This window comes from Trachemys scripta, chromosome 14 (genome assembly GCF_013100865.1).
Source record: "Trachemys scripta elegans isolate TJP31775 chromosome 14, CAS_Tse_1.0, whole genome shotgun sequence".
In the NCBI taxonomy this organism is placed as follows: domain Eukaryota; kingdom Metazoa; phylum Chordata; order Testudines; family Emydidae; genus Trachemys; species Trachemys scripta.
Window position 1 is genome coordinate 8,651,047 of NC_048311.1, and position 19,352 is coordinate 8,670,398.

At 44.7% G+C, this 19,352-nt stretch overlaps 1 protein-coding gene across 1 annotated transcript in view; it reads right to left on the reverse strand.

The window, feature by feature from the left end:
• GSG1L2 (GSG1 like 2) overlaps positions 1-19,352 on the reverse strand; it is a 59,793-nt gene that overhangs the window by 18,540 nt on the left and 21,901 nt on the right. The gene's annotated exons all lie outside the window — the stretch shown is intronic.

A 19,352-nucleotide genomic window follows, 5' to 3' on the forward strand; every position in this document is an offset into this window, starting at 1 on the left:
AGGGGCGGGGCCAGGGCCCCGTGGAGTGTCCTCTTTTTTTATTTTTTAAATATGGTAACCCTACTATAGATGTCGTGGGAAAAGACCCCTCAAACTAAAAAAAAATGTCTGCAGAAGTATGATGTAAACAAGACTTGGTGATTGATAAGGGGTGCCTATGATGTAATTATGTTCTGTGATTGATAAGAGGTGGTTGTTAGTGCAGACGTTTTCTGTAATGGATGAAATAAGGATCCATTGAAAGATGATTTTTAACTGATTAAGAACTGCCAATAGTCACAGCTATCAGTAATAATGACTGGATTAGAATTCCCTTTATCTTATCCAGCATGTAATTTACTGCTACCATAAAAGAAATTCCATAAGTAATTAGGTAAAATGAAAACATCAAAAACAGAACACAAAGTGAAATTACCCACAGAAAAGCAATTTCCCCTCCAAAACAGAATTTCTTTGTTTAATCCCTGATAAAAAGACAGAGGGTTTGGAAGTGGGTTGGGGAATGCAGACTGCTAGCACCCCACCAGTTACAGAAGAGAGAGACACAGAGGCCAGCTCTTTGCCTTACACCAAGGGGGGAGGGGGAGAGTAATGTATCTATTCTTTCCATATAGTGTTGTATTAATCTTTGATTGTCAAATAAGAGGCTCAAATGCAATTATTTAATCAAACATTATCAATCTCAGCTCATTATTAAATTAAAATATCCAATCATTTTAAAAATCCTTTGTTGCTTCTTTATGCTGAAGGTTTTGTTTGTTTGTTTTTAATTATTTTTCTGCCTCTTTTTCACATTATAAATCAGGTATCATCTCCCTGCTTTTTCTGCAGCATGCTGGAGAACTGGCAGGTTTATGATATCAGAGGGGCAGGTCTGTTGGGAGCCAAAGTGCAGCTCATGATGGATACAATATTTTCTGTCAGCTGCTGTGGCTGACACTCCACGTGCCATCAGTTGAATATAAGGCTTTCTCTGTAAGATAAAATCTGGCAAAAGAGTGCAGCTCCTGACCGAGATGTTATGTTCACACAGCTCTCAACCAGGGTTGTGGTACAAAGTCTAAACTGTCAGTTAACTAATAGCAAAAATGACCCGACATTCAACTTTTTTTTTTTTTTTAAATAACCCTCCCCCATTGCACTTGCTCTACTCAGGATCACCTCTGTGCCACCTTTTGTGCTGAGAGCAATTTGCTGTGACAGAGAGCTGCTGTTGACACATTTCAGCCAGAGTTCAAACGGAAAGTCCTCCATTAAAAACTCCCGAGGAGAAAATCAAAGAAAAACTACAAACAAAAGGGCATAAAAGTGAACCCTGTGTGAAACTTTCCACCAAATGATCACCTAATTTTAGAGAAAAGCCAGGGAGCTCAGACCCCATTTTACAGTGGTACAACCCACACTATGGAGTCACTGCCAGGCACCTCCCTAGTGACTTATTCATTTATTCTGTCAGGTTTTTCCTGACAAAATATACAGCATAATTCCAGTTATCCAAATTTCCTTGTTATCCGATTCCACAGGTTGTCTCTCATGTATCCCTATGTTAATCACCAATAACTTCTCAAATACCTCTTAGTGCCTTTTACTGCTAATCAATGGCTTTGTATTTGTGTAGCAGTTCTGAGTGGTTACCTACTGTTACTGAGACCTAAGTCCATTTCAGCAGCAACAGCAGCTTGGCAGGACAATGTTGAAAAGAAAAAGCTCTGTGTTGAATCTAAAGCAGAAACTGTATAGTAAGAGCTAAGTCATTCAGAATTCAATTACGTCCACTGTGGTTTTAATGCAATTTTGGTGTTTTAATAAACTCAAAGTGTTTTTTTTACTCTTTAATCAAGTGCAAAGTATTAAGCAAACTTCAACATTACTGCTTTGTCCCCCATATTTGTATATCAGTGAAACTGAAACTCAAAATAGCACATCTGTTTATCCAACTGCTTGGTTATCTGCTTGGATGTCCCCAGGCCACTCAGATAAATGTGAGTGTACTGTAAGAGATCCCTGCCCCAAACTGCCACAATCCAAATTGGGCACAACACAACTAGGGGTGAAAATAAGCAAAGACTGTGGCAGGAGACCTGTTGTGAAAAATCTGCAGCCCTGAGCAACTGATCTAACCTTCCATGTAGATAGTGCTAGGTTGACGGGAGAGTTTCTAGCTACTGCCTCTCAGGGAGTAAATTTGTTAGTCTCTAAGGTGCCACAAGTACTCCTGTTCTTTTTGCGGATACAGACTAACACAGCTGCTACTCTGAAATCAGGGAGGTGGATTAACTATGCAGACAGGTGAAGCTCTCCGGTCGGCGTAGCAGCATCTTCACTAAAGCGGTATAGCAGCCTGTACGTGAAGACAAGCCCTGAGGGTTAAATAAAGGATCTGCAAGGGGACAGTGTATGGAATGGAGACCACAGTGGAACTCGAGATTTGTAACTCTCTAAAGTTGGTTTCTTGACAGCAGACATCCTCATACAGCTGCATTCGGGATCGCCCCACTTCTTATTGTGCTGCTCTCTGGGAGCTCCAGAGAAAGGAAGAGTAAGAGGCATTTCTTATAACTTTTAGCCCAGGGCTAGAGCAATGTTTCTCAAATGTGGCTACCATGGCCACACATGGCCACCAGGGGCTTTTTGTGTGGCCATGACAGCCTCCTGGAGAGCGATGGGGGGGGGGGGGGGGAAAGCATTGGCCTCTCCCCCGCCCTCCATGTTGCTCCTGGATGCGCTGCCCTGCACCACCTCTGGAGAGAGATGGGGCACAATGCTGCAGGAGCAAAGTGAGTTCTTGACCCATGTTGGGAGAAAGGGGATTGGGTGGCAAGGCTCCAGCGGCAGGACTTCAGGAACCTGGCCATGTGGTCCTGGGTTCCAATCAAGGCGCAGCGGGTATTGACCTCCCCAGCTCTGGCCATGCAGCTCTGGCCTCCAGCTGCAGGGCTTCAGCCTCCGGCCCCTGGTTCCAGCTGTGTGGCAGCAGGTGCTGGCTCCCGGCTCCAGTCACGGATTCCAGCTATGCAGTGGCAGGCGCTGGCCACAAGTGCCAATCCCCAGCCGCATGACAACGGGCTCCAAGCAGGGGCTTTGGGCACCAACCCCTTGCTCTGGCCACAGGGAAGCAGGTGCTGACCCCTGGCTCTGGTCGCAGAGCTTCAGTCGGCCTCTGGCCCCCAGTACTGGCCATGTGGTGGTGAGTGCTGGCTCCAGGCTCCGGCTGTGCAAACCAAGCCCCTGGCACTGATCCCCTGCTCCAGCTGCACAGCAGCAGGCACCAACCCACAGCTTTGTTCCCGGGCTCCGGCCACATGGTGGCAGGAGCTGGCCCCAGGTGCTGACCCCTGGCCCTGGCCACGCAGCAGTGAGTGCTGGCTCCAATCTCACAGCAGTGGGTGCTGACTCCAGCCACACACTCATGGGCTCCAGCACCCAGCACTGTGGCGGCAGGCACTAGCCCTAGGCATTGATCTACAGCTCTGGCTGCGTGGCAGCAGGCTCCAATGCCTGGCTACAGCAATGAAGTTCCTGTCCCCAGCTCTGGGTTCTGGCCGTGGTCACTGAGCTCCAGCTCTGGCCGCATGGCAGCAGACATCAGGCCCTGGCTCTGGCTATGAAACAGTGGGGCTCATCACCCACCCCCATCGCCCCCGGCCCTGTATCCATCCCCCTCATTGCCTCAGGCCCCAGCTGCCTCCCCAGGGCCTGCATCCATCCCACCATTGCCTCTGGCTCCTGCTGCCTCCCCCCCGCCCCCAATCCAGGGCTTAATGGGTCCTGGGACTTGCTGAGAAAAGTGATATTAACAAACATGCAGACTTTTACAGCAGACTTACTAGCTATCTGTGAAAAGTGATACTTGTATGTTTGTTAATATCACTTTTCATAGCCTCCCAGGTAGCTACTAAGTGTGCTGTGATATTAACAAATATATAAATATCACTTTTCACAGCAAACCCCCGTCTAAGCCCTGGGTGGAGGGACTGAAGAGGGAGGCAGCATTATTTTTATTATTGAGTCTGCCAAAAAACCCTACAAATATACATTACAATGATTTGGATGTGAATGTGTCTATATTTAATTGTTTTTCCTAAAGTTAATTAAGTATTTTAGGGGGAAATTGTCAATGAGGCCACCAGTGAGAGTTGGTGGCCGCACTCTGAGGCCACCAAAAAATGTGTTGCGAGAACCCCTGGGCTACAGCACTCACTTGGTATATGGGACACCCAGGTTCAGTTCCACCCTCTGCCTGATGTGTAACAGGCAGGGTGAATAAAAAACAAATGGTTTCTTAAAAAAAAAAAAAAAAAAAGGATTTTTATGGAAATCAGTGTTTTTATTTAAATCTGATATTTTTATTTACAAAATTTTCTTTTAAAAATAAATCTATTTAAAATTATATTTGAAATTTTGATAACACACATGAAGGCCTAAAGTTACTATAAAACCTATTAAAATAATTTAAATTTTAAAAAGTATTAAGCAGTTTAAAACATTGGCAGCAAACATGTTAAAGTCAAACCACTGAATTTGTGGAAGCCACTGTGAGTACCCGGAACCAGATTTGTTAGAAGTGGAGAAATAGCTTTTGACGGTACTAGTCTCTTCTGCAGTTTATTCAACCCACTAATTTCAATAACTAGTTTATTCAAAGTTAAGAAACCAATTGGTAGTTGAAAAAGCAGGCAAGTTTGTTTTCCTCTTCCAAATCGATGAATAAAAATGAGGTGTGACAGGATGAGATCTATTAATTGTAAATTCTTTGCAGCACATGATGACCAGAAACAATCAGTTCAATTCACTAACTGCAGATAATCCTTTCTGCATTTAATACATCCCTTGGTTTTAAATGCAAAACATGCTTTGATAAAATTACTTCGTCCCTCCCCCATATCCAGCACATTTAAGGTAGTTTTATTTAACTAAACAGCATCAGCAGCAAAAAAGCTTTTTTTGTGCATTTTTAAATTGAATTCCAATTTCCATCCAGTTAGAACTTGACACAAATCACAAGTAAAAAATCATTTAGCAAATAAGAAATGCATCATTTACCATATTCTAACATAATAAAAATATTAAAAAATAAGCTATATAATTGCTAAATTAATGTGCCTTTCCTCCTGGTTAGCAAAAAAAAGTTCCAAATATAGCGCAAAGGCTATATTTAGTTGCAAATCAACTTATTTTGTTACCAACAAATAGGATCAACTTCTTTTTAAAATTATATAAACTAAAAAATACAAATGCAAAACAAGATTGGCATCAATTATTTAAATCAAGGAATTTTGCTTGCTGATTTAAGTCACTTTGATTTGAATCAATCAACCCTGGGAGAAGGGATTTCAGAACGGGTTTTATAACTCTCTGGTGAGTTCCCTAACCACTGGACTAGAGATAGGTTTGGAAAGATTAGACTTTTATGGATAAATGTTGATTTCATCCTACACACCTAAACCAGCAAACAAATATTTCTATCTACAATAATCAAAATGTACGGGTAAGCAAAGTAAGAAAAATGCTGCTTGAGAAATTAGAATTTCAGTTAATGCTATTTACTTTGTATATTTTGTCACATGATGCTGACAGTGTGTGTTTTAAGAGTTATAAAGCTTTAGCTTTTTGAATCTCAGCATCTACTGTCATCAAATAATTAGTCTAACCCTACCCCCGATTGTCTGACCCCCCCCCTACAATTTTGTGCAACTGTGAAAATTTATATTGATAAAAACATTGAAAAAATACTTTAAAATAACATTGATATTATCCATTAAAATTACCTCAAATAAATAAATAAAAACTGAATTCTCCCAAGCCTAACTATAGAGTAATTCTTACACTCTCTCTGGGCCAATGGGTATTTAATTGTAAGCAGAGTCAGGATGAGCTCTACCCTGACATCTGGTGGTGAATTATGGCAAGTGTGGAAAAGAACTTCAGGGGCTGATCTTGTTTGCATAGGCACACCCTCCCCGCCTAGCATGAGCCCACGGCAGCCCAAAATGGTCACTTTGGCAGCTGTGGGATCCCCAGTTTCTCTGTTATTGGGGCAGGAGGAATAAAGTGTTGTTACCCTGATTATGTGACTCAAGGACAATGAAACTGTTTTATGACAGAGGGTCTCACCATCACCTAAGTAGCACTCACTAGACAAGGGACATGAGTTCTAAAACCCAGTGAATAGGGAGGGGTTGGGGATAGGCATGTGCCCATTTTGAGGGTCTGGAAGACCAACTGTATTGCCTTTTCCTCTCCACTGTTGAATAGCAGAACTAATTTTGATTCTATTAGGAGTCTAGCTAGAGGCTGCTGAGCTGAATTCACTTTGGGTCAATAGTGCACCAGCACTGGGGCTCCCCTACTACAAGCTGAAATCACTAAAAGAGCTAAAATTACTGAGCTAAGATCACTGAGTGCTGTGTTAACCAGTGGGGGAGCCTGAAGAAATTGTGCTAAGCGGCGTGCAGAGCGGAGCAGTTTGTGGGACGGTTGGAGCGGCCCATGGAATGTGGCGCGGAGGAGAGCTGAGCAGTTTGCGGGGATGGCTGGAGGGCCGGGCTGGAGCGGCTCATAGAGCAGAGCCATTTGTGGTGAAGGCTGCAGCAGAACTCCACAGAGAGGTGGGGCAGTCGGCCTCGGACCATGTAAGGTGCCCTGTAACACCCCATATCTCTCCCCTACATTTCCACTCAGAGTGGGGGGGTAAAACTCTGCAGATAAACTTTTGAACTCTGGGGCAGCACTGAGCAGGGTTGTTGGACTTTGGGGCGATTGGACCTAAGACCCTGAGGAGAAAAGGACACTGCCAGACTTACTTGGAGGTGGGTCTTTTGCTCATGGTTTGTGTTATGAATCCTGTTTGTGGTGTATCCCCAACATGATGCCGCATTGTTTCCCTCCTTTATTAAAAGGCTTTTGCTACACTCAGACTCCATGCTTGCAAGAGGGGAAGTATTGCCTCCTAGAGGCGCCTGGGGGATGGTATGTAATTGTCCCAGGTCACTGGGTGAGGGCTTGAGCCGGTTTTGCATTGCATTATTGAAACGGAACCCCTAGATACTGAACCCAGCCTTTGTTGCTGCCAACTCATTGGGGCAGAAGGGTTACATAATATATAGTGGAACAGCTTCAACAAGAAATACTAAGAAAGCCCCATGCAAGAATACCTGTTAGCCCCGAAGTTACTGCTGCCTCTTTCTCCTAGTGTTTTTTACAAGAGAAACATTTTAGGTGTGCCTAACTCTAGGAGAGGGTTCACAGCTCCAAACCCTAACCAGAGACAGAAACCTTGCACCATCCCAGAGATAAAAACAACAAGGAGTCTGGTGGCATCTTAAAGAGTAACAGATTTATTTGGGCATAAGCTTTTGTGGGTAAAAACCTCACTTCTTCGGATGCATAGAGTGAAAGTTACAGATGCAGGCATTATATACTGACACATGGAAAGCAGGGAGTTACTTCGCAAGTGGAGAACCAGTGTTGACAGGGCTAATTCAATCAGGGTGGATGTAGTCCACTCCCAATAATAGATGAGGAGGTGTCAATTCCAGGAGAGGAAAAGCTGCTTCTGTAATGAGCCAGCCACTCCCGGTCCCTATTCAAGCCCAGATTAATGGTGTTAAATTTGCAAATGAATTTTAGTTCTGCTGTTTCTCTTTGAAGTCTGTTTCTGAAGTTTTTTTGTTCAATGATCGTGACTTTTAAATCTGTAATAGAATGACCAGGGAGACTGAAGTGTTCACTTACTGGCTTGTGTATGTTACCCTTCCTGATGTCCGATTTGTGTCCATTTATTCTTTTGCGGAGGGACTATCCGGTTTGGCCAATGTACATGGCAGAGGGGCATTGCTGGCACATGATGGCATATATAACATTAGTGGATATGCAGGTGAATGAGCCCTTGATGGTGTGGCTGATGTGGTTGGGTCCTCTGATGGTGTCGCCAGAGTAGATATGGGGACAGAGTAGGCAACCTCCTGATACTTGATCCCAGAGATAGATGATTAAGTCCCTTTGAGAGGTGGGGCTTAAACCACACTCCTTTTCTTGGCATTTTCTATTAGCTTGTTGCCCTGGAATTGAGGGGTATGTGTGCCCCAGATTTTGATTAGCTAATTGGAACCAGCATACAGCCACCATGAATTAATAAAATAGACCACCACCTAGTTAAGGGTTAATTTGAACAAGCAGAGCTTCCGAAAGCATGTTCAAATACATTTCTAGACTTGCAGTCTCCGCTAATCAGGAAGGGAGAAAAAGAATCAACAAGTTAAGACCAAAAGAAACTAAGTGGATGGGAACCTTGGGTTTGGGGCACCTTTGACACAGAAGCTTATTATGACTAAGATTGTTAGGAATGTTTGTTGATAAGTAATTTGACATTAGGAGAAGTGATGACTCGGTAGGGGTCACTATGATCTGTGTGTTTTGTAAAAGTTAGTTATAAAAAGGACTCTATAATAGAGTGTACTTTGAAGCAGTCCTCTGAAGCTATCCTGAGATGCATTTTTCCTGACAACTCACTCCCTGGCGGGGAAGTACCTGGCCATTGTTGAACTTCCGCAGTTTACTCAATACCATCCCAGATTTTAGGTAAATATTTGGGATATTCTAAACCTATTGGTTGGGTCTGTGTGCACTTAAATCTAATAAAATGTAGTTTTAGATAACAGAATGCTTACTTGTATTAATCTTCCAGCAGCCGGAGCATTGTGTTGCCACTGATTTATTCCTCACACCGGTTGGAGTGAAACAGTTACGTTACCACTGTTTTGGATTCTTAAAACCTTGGGTAACAAGCTAGTTTAGGTGACTCCCAGTTTAGCAAGATGGCTTTTGTGGATCCCATTCTTAGGTGCCCAACTCTCCCTATGCATTGTATGGGAGCCAAATGTCTAACTTGGGCTCTTGGATTCCAGCTGGTGGAAGGACACACAAGGATTAGGCGCTGCAACGCTCAGCATTGCAATGCCTAAGTCCCTTTGTGGATCTAGACCTTTGGGTCAGATTTTTAAATGTATTTAGGTGCTTAAAAATGCAGACAGGCACCCAGCAGGACTTGATTCCAGTACCAGTAGAAGTTAGGTGCCTAGGATCTATTGAAAATCTGACTAGGTGCCTATCTGTATCTCTAGGTGCCTTTAAAATCTGATCCTAAGTCATTTAGGTACTTTTGAAAACATTACCATTTGACTGTGTGTAGGATCAAGGCACAATAAAACTGGTGTTAAAACACAGAACCTCATCAAATCCACATTTCATATAACAAATGCAAGATAACATATAAGCACTATGCAAAGAGAGGCCTTCAAGCCAGAAAGGAGAGTCAAACAGAGATATATAACTTCAGTCCAAATCTCTTAAAAAATACACATCATGCATTCTGCAGCCCAGTATTTTCCACAAAATTCACCCCTTGCCAGAGTTCTGATCTGCCACATTCATCTCAGTCAAGACTCCATAGCCTAACTCTCTAGAGAGTAGTGCAGAATGGGAGGCCTAGGGAGCAGGGAAATTTACTACTAAACTTGGCTACAAGCTCCCCCTTCCTTGCACACTCTGGAACAAGGAGGTTCTGAGTGGGGTCACCTAGACAACCGCACAACAACCATGGCCTGGGCAGCCTGACTGACTGGAGAATAAAGTGAAAAAGACATAATTGCAAACAATCATTGGCCAAAATATGCAGGGACAAATGTTCTGCCAATGAGCCTTTTCAGAGCTGTGGGGGTGCGGGTGGGGATAGGGATAGCAATAAAGAGAGTATTTCATTGTGATAGAATAAATTAGAAAAATTGTGGAATTTGGGGATTACCACCACATAATTTGGTGACATTGTTCTGCAGAGTACACAGGGACCTGTCAATGAACTACAAACCCTGTTGAAACAATCTCTTACCCTGGGTATCCTACTAAAGGACACAGACGTACTATCACCCATAGAAGAAGATCTTCAAAGAAATTTACACATTCTGCAAGCCTACATGGTCACTCTGGGAAAACACAAATCAGGATCTCTCAGAAAAAGGCCAGCACCAACTAACAGACTAAAGTTTTCATAGATTCATACATTTTTAAGGTTTTAAGGAACACCCTATGTTCATCAGATCTGATCCTCATGCATAGCACAGGCCAGAGAATTTCATATAGGGATTCCTGCATCAAGACCATAATTTCTGGTTGAACTAGAGCACATATTTTAGAAACATATCCAGTCTTGATTTAAAGACTCAAAATAATGGAAAATCCACCACATTCTTAGGTGAGTTGCTTTAATGGTTCATTATCTTCACTGTTAAAAACATGCATCTTATTTCTAGTCTGAATTATGTAGCTTCAGCTTCTACTGCATCTCATTATACCTTTGTCTGATAGATTAAAGAGCCCTCTACTATCTGAAATCTCCTCTTCATGTAGATGCTTATAAACTATATTTATAAACAAATCACCTCTTAACCTTCTCTTTATAGCTTGAGCTTCTGTAGATTTTCAGTCCGAGGTGGGTTTTCCAGTCCGCATATCATTCTTGTAGCTCTTTTCTGAACTCTGACATTTCAACAACTTCATAACACAAGGACACCTGAACTGGACACAATATCTGATAATGGTCTCACTAAGGCCTGGTCTACACTAGGCGTTTATGTCGAAGTTAGCGCCGTTACATCGAATTAACTCTGCACCCGTCCACACCGCAAAACTATTTAGTTCGACATAGAGGTCTCTTTAATTCGACTTCTGTACTCCTCCCCGATGAGGGGAGTAGCGCTAAATTCGACATGGCCATGTCAAATTAGGCTAGGTGTGGATGGAAATCGACGCTAATAGCTCCGGGAGCTATCCCACAGTGCACCACTCTGTTGACGCTCTGGACAGCAGTACGAGCTCGGATGTTCTGACCAGCCACACAGGAAAAGCCCCGGGAAAATTTGAATTTGAATTCCTTTTCCTGTCTGGCCAGTTTGAATCTCATTTCCTATCTGGACATCGTGGCGAGCTCAGCAGCACTGGCAACGATGCAGAGCTCTCCAGCAGTGATAGCCGTGCAATCTCAGAATAGAAAGAGGGCCCCAGCCTGGACTGATTGGGAAGTCTTGGATCTGATCACTGTGTGGGGCGATGAGTCCGTGCTTTCCGAGCTGCGCTCCAAGAAACGGAATGCAAAGATCTACGAGAAGATCTCTAAAGACATGTCAGAGAGAGGATACAGCCGAGATGCAACGCAGTGCCACGTGAAAATCAAGGAGCTGAGACAAGGCTACCAGAAGACCAAAGAGGCAAACGGACGCTCCGGATCCCATCCCCAGACATCCCGTTTCTACGAGGCACTGCATTCCATCCTAGGTGCGGCCGCCACCACTACCCCACCACTGACCGTGGACTTTGAGGATGGGATATTGTCCACGGCCGGTTCCTCGGACATATTAGCGGACGGGGAAGATGAGGAAGGAGATGAGGAGGACGAGACAGTCGACAGCGCTCACAACGCTGATTTCCCCGACAGCCAGGATCTCTTCATCACCCTTACAGAGATCCCCTACCAACCATCCCCAGCTGTTACCCCGGACACAGAATCTGGGGAAGGATCAGCCAGTAAGTGTTGTAAACATCTAAATATTTATTTTTAACAGAACAGGAATATTAACAATAACAAAAATGGGTTTCTCATGATTAGTTTGCCCTAGGCGCTTAACGGTTCAGTCATGGGCAGTGCAACTATTGAAAAAAATCTAACAATGTCCGGTTTTGCATGATTGTCCTGCCCAAGCCGCTCTACTGTTTAGTCACTGCCAGTGCAGCTAGAGTAAAATGCGGTCTATATGTCCGGGGATAGAGCAGAAATCCTCCTGTGACATCTCGATGAAGCTCTCCTGGAGGTAATTAGAAAGCCGTTGCATGAGGTTCCTGGGGAGAGCGGCCTTATTGGGTCCTCCGTAGTATGACACGTTGCCGCGCCACGAGACAATCAAGTACTCGGGAATCATTGCTCTGCACAGCAGGGCGGCATACGGCCCTGGTCTTTGGAGGCTTTCCCGGAGCATTCTCTCTTTCTCGCTGTCAGAGATCCTCATGAGGGTGATGTCGCTCATGGTGACCTGCTTTGAATTAGGTAGGGGAATGTTAGTGTTGGGACTGCTTGCCCGTTCCTTTACAGAACTGTAACCGCTGGTTTGCAGCCACGCGGTGGAGGCGGGAGAGGGGCAGCCTACAGAGATCGTTCCCGGGGACAGCCGCGAGGGGGTGGGACTGGGGCAGAGTTCCTGCTTGCCGGATTGCTGGCAGCAGGGACTGACATTGCTTTCAATGTGAAAGGAGGCCATTTCTAATATTAAAGTTTTAAGCTGCCACAAGTCTACGGCTTACCATGTCTGCCTGCAACAGAAATTCCATTGTCCTGCCCCGCTTCTCAAATGTGCTGTGCAAGACCCCAGGCACTGAATGCGAAGGCCGAGAATTCGACCTTGTGCTGAGTGCGCATGTGATAGGTGCTGTGCATGGTCTTGTTCACAGAGAAAGACTATGTTCTTTGTTCACAACTACATTTATCTTTCTGAGGAATTCACTCCCTTTTTCCCATTCCCACAGCCACATCTGTGACTGTCTCACAACCTAGCCTGGCATCACACTCCCAGAGGCTAAAGCAGATTAGGCGTAGGAAGAAGAGGACACGGGAGGACATGTTCTCAGAGCTTATGGGCTGCTCCCGAGCCCAGGCAGCACAGCAGACCCAGTGGCGGGAGAATTTGTCCCAAATGCACCAAGCAAACATGGATTGGGAGGAGAGGTGGCGGCAGGAAGACCAGCAGGCGACTCAAACGCTGCTTGGACTACTGAGGGAGCAAACGGACACGCTCCGGCGCCTTGTGGATGTTCTGCAGGAACGGAGGCAGGAGGACAGAGCCCCGCTGCAGTCTATCTCTAACCGCCCTCCCCCGCCACCAAGTCCCATACCCACCTCACCCAAAGTCCAAAGAAGGAGGGGCGGCAGAGTCCGTGCTAACTCTCACTCCACCCCTGCAGAGAGCTCTAGTAGTAGAAGGCTCTCATTCCCCAAAATTTGACAAGTTCTTTCCTTCCCGCCTGACACAAGCCCCCGTCCAAGTTTCACCTCCCAGTTCCATGTGTAGTTGATAATAAAAAATACGTTTCTGTTAACTACTGTTTCCATCATGTTCTTTTGGAGGAGGAGGGGAAAGGGGGTTGGTAATTGGACAGGACAGTCACCTTTGGCAGGGTACATAGGCGGGGGCAGGTACAGCAGCAGGGCACATACACAGTGCAGTGACTAGTTACCCTGGTCAGTCTGTGAGGTGGTTTTCATGTTCTGTGGTGGGGGGTGGGTTGCTCTGTGACTTTGTGGCGGGGGAGGGCAGTTACAGATCTTAAGCGGCGGTCCTTATGCAGGATCACAGAGCCACGCAGCAGGAGATCTGTAACCGTCCTCCCCCTGCCACAAAGTCACATAGCCCCCCCATACACACAGTCCCGATCAGGAGGGGTGACAGGCTCCGTTGAAACAAGCAGCCCACCACAGCAAAGCCTGTCAATCCTTGAGTTTAGAAGCTTCATTTGCGTCACCACATTACACCCGCTCCCCACCACAGTCTGCGTCCCAGTTTAAAAAAATTCCCGCGAAAACAGTAATAAAGAAAACGGTGTTCATTAACAAAGTAGAACTGATTTTATTTCGAAACGTGTGTTGGAAGGGGGTGAAGGAGGTATGTAACTGGAGAGGATAGTCAACATTAACTGGGTAAAGAAACGGGGGCAGGTTCAGCTTCTCTGTACACAAACTTAAAAGTCACAGGTTACCCTGCTCACTCAGGAACCTAGCTTTCAAAGCCTCCCGGATGCACAGCGCGTCCCGCTGGTCTCTTCTAATCGCCCGGCTGTCTGGCTGTGCGTAATCAGAAGCCAGGCTATTTGCCTCAACCTCCCACCCCGCCATAAAGGTCTCCCCCTTGCTCTCACAGAGATTGTGGAGCACACAGCAAGCTGCTATAACAATGGGGATATTGGTTTCGCTGAGATCACAGCGAGTCAGTAAGCTTCTCCATCTCCCCTTGAGACGGCCAAAAGCACACTCCACCACCATTCTGCACTTGCTCAGCCGGTAGTTGAAGAGTTCTTTTTCACTGTCCAGGGCGCCAGTATAGGGCTTCATGAGCCAGGGCATTAGCGGGTAGGCTGGGTCCCCGAGGATGACTATAGGCATCTCCACATCCCCAACAGTTATTTTGTGGTCCGGGAAGTAAATACCTTGCTGCAGCCGTCTAAACAGACCAGAGTTCCTGAAAACACGAGCGTCATGAACCTTGCCCGGCCATCCGACGTAGATGTTGGTAAAACGTCCCCTGTGGTCCACCAGTGCTTGCAGCACCATGGAAAAGTAGCCCTTTCTGTTAATGTACTGGCTGGCCTGGTGGTCCAGTGCCAGGATAGGGATGTGAGTTCCATCTATGGCCCCACTGCAGTTTGGGAATCCCATCGCTGCGAAGCCATCTATGATCGCCTCCACTTTTCCCAGGGTCACTGTCTTTGGCAGCAGTACATCAACGATTGCCTTGGCTACTTGCATCACAACAACCCCCACGGTAGATTTGCCCACGCCAAACTGGTTCCCCACTGACCGGTAGCTGTCTGGCGTTGCAAGCTTCCAGAGGGCTATGGCCACTCGCTTCTGGACAGTCAGGGCTGCTCGCATCCGAGTGTCATTGCGCTTCAGGGCAGGGGACAGCAACTCACAAAGTTCCAGGAAAGTTCCCTTCCGCATGCGAAAGTTTCGCAGCCACTGGGATTCATCCCAGACCTGCAGCACTATGCGGTCCCACCACTCAGTGCTTGTTTCCCGTGCCCAGAATCGCCGTTCCACGGCATCAACATGATCCATTGCCACCATGATGTCCTCGGCGCTGGGTCCCGTGCTTTCTGAGAGGTCTGTGCTACTCTCAGACTTCAGGCCCTCACCGCGGTGCCGTAGCCTCCTCGCCTGACTTATCTGCATCTGCCTCAGGGAAAGGTGGATGATAAGCTGCGAGGCGTTGAGAGCGGCCACAACTGCAGCGATGGTCGCAGCGTGCTCCATGCTCGCAGTGCTGTGGCGTCCGCGCTGTCACTGACTAGAAAAGTGCACGAACTGATTTCGGCGCTTTCAGAGAGGGAGGGCGGGAGTGATGGACGGATGACGACAGTTACCCAAAAGCACCCTGGACACATTTTTTTTACCCAGAAGGCATTTGCGGCTCCACCCAGAATTCCAATGGGCAGCGGTGACTGCGGGAACTGTGGGATAGCTGCCCACAGTGCACCCACAGTGCACCGCTTCCAATGTCGACGCTTTCCCCGTTACTGTGGACTCACAAAGTCGAATTACTGTCCTTAGTGTGGACACACACGTTCGACTTTGCAATATCGATTCCAAAAATTCGATTTAAGTAAAATCGAACTACTCTCGTAGTGTAGACATACCCTAAGTCATGTACTCAGGTAATACCTCCCCTACTACTACTCGACATTCCCCTACTTACACATATAAGAATCAGTTTAGCCTTCTTATCCAGAACATCACAGTGGGAGTTCAAGTTCAGTTGGTTTCCACCATGGGCCCATAATTTTCAGTCACTGCTTTCCAGGATACAGGCTCTCAACCTGAAAATGTGACCTACATCCTTTGTTCTTAGATGTATGATGTTGCATTTTTCTGTTTTAAAACATATTCAAATAAGCCTAGCTAATCAAGTGATCCAGATCACTCTGTATATCTGAGCTGCCTTTATCGCAATAAAGAGGACAATTTTGGTTAAAAGCCTATCTTGGTTAAGGGGGAAAATGAAGAAATCAAATTTATATAAGGGAAAATCAGGAGCAGCAAATAGTAGTCAATATTAATTAGAAGATAAGAAATGTAGAAAATTGATTGGGCAGGCTAAATTTAATCAGGGGAAATGGCTTTGGTCTTTGACCAAAGACAATAAGGAGTTTAAGTATACCAGGAACAAAAGAAACACTAATCATTGTAAAGGTTGTTGCATGTCTGAGTTAATGACTCGAGATTGTCGAAATAACAGGCTCAGTTGAAATTATTTAATCTAAGATTATTAATCAGAGATTAGAGTACAGCACTATACAGAAATAAATAGATACATTACAACCCTTTGTTGTCAGACTAAGAGCTGGATATGTGTCTTTCCTGCATCTGGAAGTGATGCACAGTTTTCATTCCCTCAACTTAAGTTTTCATATCACTATCATTATACATTAAAAGTTTTGTTATCTGGCATGTTAGGAGGATACGAGGTGTTAGTAAGTAAAAAATGCCAGTTAACTAAGAGAGGGAGTTTGGTTGTGAGAGGGGCCTAAGTGCTGGGGGTTGGGGCACAGGAGGAGGTGCAGGGTGTGGGCTCTGAGAGGGAGGTTGGGTGCAGAAGGGGGCTCGGGCTAAGGGGTTGGTGTGCCGGATCCAGGTGGCGCTCACCTCAGGCAGCTCCCCGTAAGTGGCAACGTGTCCCTGCTGTTCCTAGGTGGAGGGCCAGCTAGGCAGCTCTGCACGCTGCCCCCACCAAGAGCTCTGGCTCCACAGCTCCCATAGGCTGGGAACCTGCAGGCGCCACCCCCCGCAGCTCCCATTGGCCACGGTTCCCGGCCAATGGGAGCTGCAGAACCAGCACTCAGGGTGGGGTGGGGGCAGAGCCACCTAGCCGTGCACTCCCTCCTGCACTCTGACCCCCTCATGGCCGTTCCTCTACCTAGGAGCAGTAGAGACATGCTTCCAGGGAGCCACATGGAGCCAGATAGGGAGCCTGCTGGCCCTGTGCCAGCCGGACTCTAAACCAGACTTTCAATGAGGATCAGAAATGCTGGTTTATAGAGCTTTCCAGTTAGTAAAGTGCTGGATAACACAGCTTTTACTGTATAGGGTTTCAGACAAAGGAAACCTAGTTGCCAAGAATGTTCTCCTAGAAACACATGTTGTGATGTCATTTCTGTACAGTCTCAGTTTACCTGACTCATGTGTGAAGGCATGATTATTTACAGCTGAGAGCACTAACAATTCTTCAATTTAATATCTCTCAGTGAGTCTTTCTTACCCCACAATCATTCTTCCATGTTGATTTCCCCAACAGAAAACATCTGCTATAACAATAATCTCTTATTAGTTTCCCTAGTCTATATATGCTTATGTCAGCATTTTATTTATATGTTAAGGAGATGGTTTAGAAGAATATCTGGTGTTTTATCGACATGAAAGCGCCCTAGAGTTATTAAATACAGCATCATGAATAAATTGCTAAATAGAGTTACTTATTGGTCAAGACCTGTGTTCTGGGCCTTAGAATTCAGACATACTCTTTGTTTAAGATAAAGATTCTAAAGAATAGTAAATATATAAATTAATCAAATATACAGAAAGAAAGAACTAAAGGTATTATTATTTACTAACAGGTACTAAACAAGGTCCATTACTAGATCAAGATTGTAAAATTGTTAACAATGAAGCAGAAAAAAGTCACGTGTTCAGTAAATATTTCTGTTCTGTATTTGGAAAGAAGCAGGACAGTGTCCTGATATCATGTAAAGTGATGAAATATTTTCCAGTTTAACCACGGAGGATGTTGAACATCATCAACTAGGGATGAATATTTTTAAATCAGCAAGCCCAGATAACTTGCACCCAGAAGTCCTAACGGAGCTGGCTGAAGAGATGTCTGGCCCTCTGATGTTAGTTTTTAATCTATCTTTGAAAATGGGGAAATTCCAGAAGACTGGGAGAGTACTAATATTGTGCCTGTATTCAAAAAGGAAAAGTGAGATGACATGGGTGAGTATAAGCCAGTTAGCCTGACCTCAATCCTCAGCAAAATCATGGGAAAGCTGAAAGTAAAGGACAGTATATAATTGATGCTACTTGGTTTCATTGTTTGATGAGACTGCAAATTTGGTTGATAAAGATAATTGTGTAGATGTTAAGCACCTTACAGAAGTCTAAGTGTCTGACTTAGTACTGTTCAACATTCTGGTTAAATAGTTAGCATTACACAATGACAATAAAGCATGCATTATTTGGATTAAGAACGGGCTAGCTGACCGATCTCAAAAAGATGTCGTCAATGGGGAATCATCACTGAGTGGCGGTGTTTCTAGCAGGTTCCACAGGGATCAGTTTGAGACCCAATGCTATTCAATATTTATATCAATGATCAATATAAAAATCAATGCTGATAAAATATCACTGACACAAAGATTGGTGAAGTGGTAAATAATGATGATAATCAGGCAGTCATGAGGAGCAATCTGGCCTCATTAGTAAACTGGGTCCAATCAAACAAAATGTGTTTTAATACAGCTAAATATGAGGTCATTCTTCTAAGAGTAAAGAATGCAGGCCAAACCTACAGAATGGGCACTGTATCTTGAAAAGCAGTGACTCTGAAAAGGTCACTGTGGACAAACAACTCAACATAAGCACACAGTGGGATGCTGTGGCAAAAAGGACTAATGAGATCCTTGGATATATGTACAGGGTAGTAGTGAGAAGAAGTAGAGAGGTGATTTTACCTCTGTATATGCATTAGGGGAACAGATACTGGAAAACTGTGTCTAGTTCTAGTGTCCACATTTTTAAAAGAATGTTGAAAATTTGGAGAGGATGCAGAAAAGATCCGCAAAAATAATTAAAGGACTGGGAAAAATGTCTTCCAGTGACAGCACTCAATCTGTTTAGGTTATCAAAAAGAAGAACAAGAGGTGATTTGATTAGGATGTTTTCGTATGTTCAAGAGAAGAAAATAAGAGATACTAAGGGCTCTTTAATCCATCAGTGAAAGGCAAAACAAGAACCAATGCAGGCAAATTCAAATTAGAAATAAAGCACAAATCTTTAATAATGAGAGTGATTAACCACTGAACAAAATACCAAGGGAACTGGTGGGTTCTCCAGCTCTTGATGTCTTCAATTTATGACTGGATGCTTTTTTGGAAAACATATTTTAGTAAAATACAAATTAATAGGCTCAGTACAGGAGTAACTGGATTAAATCCTGTGTTATACAAGGGGTCAGACTAGATGATCTAATGGCCCACTGTGTTTTTTTTTATTTATGAATCATTATGTACCAGTCCTCCAGTTACTGTTTCATTTGCAAACTTTACCAGCAATAATTTTATGGTTTCTTCTAAATTATTGATAAAGAGATTGGATCATACTGGGCCAAGAACTGATCCCTGGGAAAACCCTAGACACATTCCTTTAGGAGGACGATTCCCCATTTACGTTTACTTTGGAGATATATCAGTTCCCTAGTTTTTAATCCATGTAACAGGTGTTACATTCATTTTGTATAGGGCTAAATCTGTAATCAGCACTAAGT